Source organism: Gavialis gangeticus, unplaced genomic scaffold, assembly GCF_001723915.1.
Source record: "Gavialis gangeticus isolate Ggan-Ray unplaced genomic scaffold, GavGan_comp1, whole genome shotgun sequence".
Classification (NCBI taxonomy): domain Eukaryota; kingdom Metazoa; phylum Chordata; order Crocodylia; family Gavialidae; genus Gavialis; species Gavialis gangeticus.
In genome coordinates, this window is record NW_017729033.1 from 94,529,103 (window position 1) to 94,531,738 (window position 2,636).

General features: G+C 43.8%; 1 protein-coding gene across 1 annotated transcript in view; it reads right to left on the bottom strand.

Moving 5' to 3' along the window:
- Nucleotides 1–2,636, bottom strand: part of GRID2 (glutamate ionotropic receptor delta type subunit 2) — a 1,321,020-nt gene that overhangs the window by 404,444 nt on the left and 913,940 nt on the right. The window lies entirely within an intron of this gene.

Consider the following 2,636-nt stretch of genomic DNA (forward strand, 5'->3'; position numbering starts at 1 on the left):
GGGGAAGATCCACCAGTAGAGATGCAGCTGAAAGGATGCTGCTACCACTGGCTGGTGCTCTCTGCATGCACCATCTCCACCAGTATTGGAGCCAGGACTACACAGTGCTCCTAGAGCAGCTGGTCACTGTGGTGGAGGAGAAGCTTGTGGACTCTCTGGTTTGACACTGGCAGGACCTGAAGAGGGATTGGAAGCAGAGAGCCCTTGAGGAGAGGCATCTAACCCTCCTGGAGAGACTGCTGCTTGAGCCCAAGAGAATCAATGTGCCACAGTGCATCAGGCGGTGGAGGCAGTGGAGAAGGACCACCATATCTTTGACACCATGCTGCCCCTGGCAGTTATATTCATAGTGCCTGGCATCAAGTCCCCAGCCCCAGCTCCACCTGGCCCCTGGCAGCCACTGGTGCCTAATGCAAGCCCTCAGTTGGCTTCAGATAAGGTGCAGTGCCCCCTGAAGCAGCTAGGGTCCTTTGCCCCTGCTTCTGAGCCTGGTCCCCTGGTGGCCTGGCTCCCCCACCCCACCCACTCCTTGCTGCTCACCTGGCCACCACATGGCCACTAAGCAAGAGCTGGCTGCAGCTGAGCCAGTTCTGTATGTTGTCCTTGCTGTCCCCAGCCCTGTGGTGAAGGAGGGGAGGGTGGGCTTAGCGGTGTGAGCAGCACCCAACCTTGACCTCTGGTCAGCCCCTAGTCTACTGAGCTCACTGCAACATGCACAGCCACGGAGGTTGTCATAAGAGGCTGGGGTACTGGATGCCTCTCCCCAGGATCCATACTATAGGGAGTACTATATCTGTACTCCCCCTCCACTGTCCCTGCCCCCCCCCCACACAGAGTTCACAAAACAGACACTACATGGTTGCATGGGAAGTGGATCCTTTATTGGTCATGCACGTTGAGGTTAGGGAGGGAGTCTGCTGTTGGGGAAGGAGGGAAGAAGGGCCTGTCGGGCCTAGTTAGAAATGCACTTGTTCAATGACACATAGGAATAAACTTCTGTACTAGACTTGATTGCAGTATCACAATATTAGTTATAGCATCTGCAGACAGATATTACAGGCAGGAATATTACCGTAGCACTAGCTATTATGAAGGTTGTTTAATACGTCTGGTTATAAAGCCCAGCTTTCAATTGCTTATAAATATGAACAACTTGAAGTGCATAGGCTGCAATTTGCCATGGTATGTACCCATGTCCAGGTGAATAAAGACTGTTTGATAATGCATGAACCCTGAAGGACTAAATTAAGAGTGTACAGGAAACCTTAATTCTGATCATTCTAAATTTATGGATACTTGACAACCTTATTAATGTTTTCAAAAGCTTCTTGTGTAAAATAAGTAGCAACAATTACAGTTAATATTTTTGAACTGTCCCCAACCTCTTTTTAAAAATATCTTCTTTATGACTATTGACTTGAAAGGTTTCAGATTTGGATGGAACATATGAATTCATATATGTTTTTTAAGTTTAGGCATAATTGGTTCAGCCTTTTTCACAGTAGTACGGAATGAAAGACAATGTATTATTTCCATTGAAAAGAAAAGTCTTGTAATCTCTTTTCATCATTATTAGCACATCAGAAATTTAGCACAGAAAACTGATATTTAGCTCTTTATACAACGAGCACACACACACAATTTTATAATACCGACAGACTGTCTGCATGCTGAAGATATTGTAAAGACAAGTAATCTGTCCCACTACTATTTTGCTTACTAAACTGTCACACAATTCAATCACCAGATCTAGGCATGGTTTAATTTGCATGAATTTTAAGCCTTCCTCTATGGCATTTTCATAGAAAGGGAGAGATAAAGTCACAACAGATAACAGTGGGATTATAACTTCCAGATTCTAGCATTTATATTACTGAACAATCTCAAAGAAGTTGTTTTGAGTCAGTACAGGCAATTCCTGCTTAGCGCTCTTAATTGGTTCCTGAAAAAACGAGTGTTAAGCAAAACCGAAAGTTTTTAATGACCCAAGAGGGCAACTGTGAGCATTATAACAAAACATGCTGAGCACTAAGTGGAATCGGGTATCTATTTAAAAGGAGCGTTACAGCGAAACAGTGCTAACAGAAACAGCATTAAGCAGGGGTTGCCTGTATCACAGATATTCCTGACACTGCTTCTAATTGATTAGAGCAGGCAACCTACTGCCTGCAGAGCCTTTGGATCTAGCCTGCGTAGTCATGACTTTGGTGGCAGGGAGAAGAGATGAGGTGGCCAGTTACTAGTATCCATCCACCACAGACCCAAACTGCATCATTCCAGCCCCTTGCTGGAAAACATTGCCACCCCCTGGATTAGATGACTGGCAGTTGCCAGTTAAGTATGGTAAAACTAGTATTTTACCAGATTTACCTTTTATAAATACTTTTTGGGGGGCAAGAAAACTTTTGAGTCTCAGCAGCCTGTTATATATTCTTTTATACAAAGAGCACTTATTTTTTCTTTTATAGAGTATATATTACAGTTACTGTCTGAATAGTGACTGTGAGGAATACTGTCTTTTTGCACAAGAAAAAATTATCTTATCTGGCATATGTTTGACTCAGTGATTTGTAAAGGCTGAGAATATCATGCCTGCTGTTTTGTTATACCATCATCTCTTACATTTTGAAATCAAA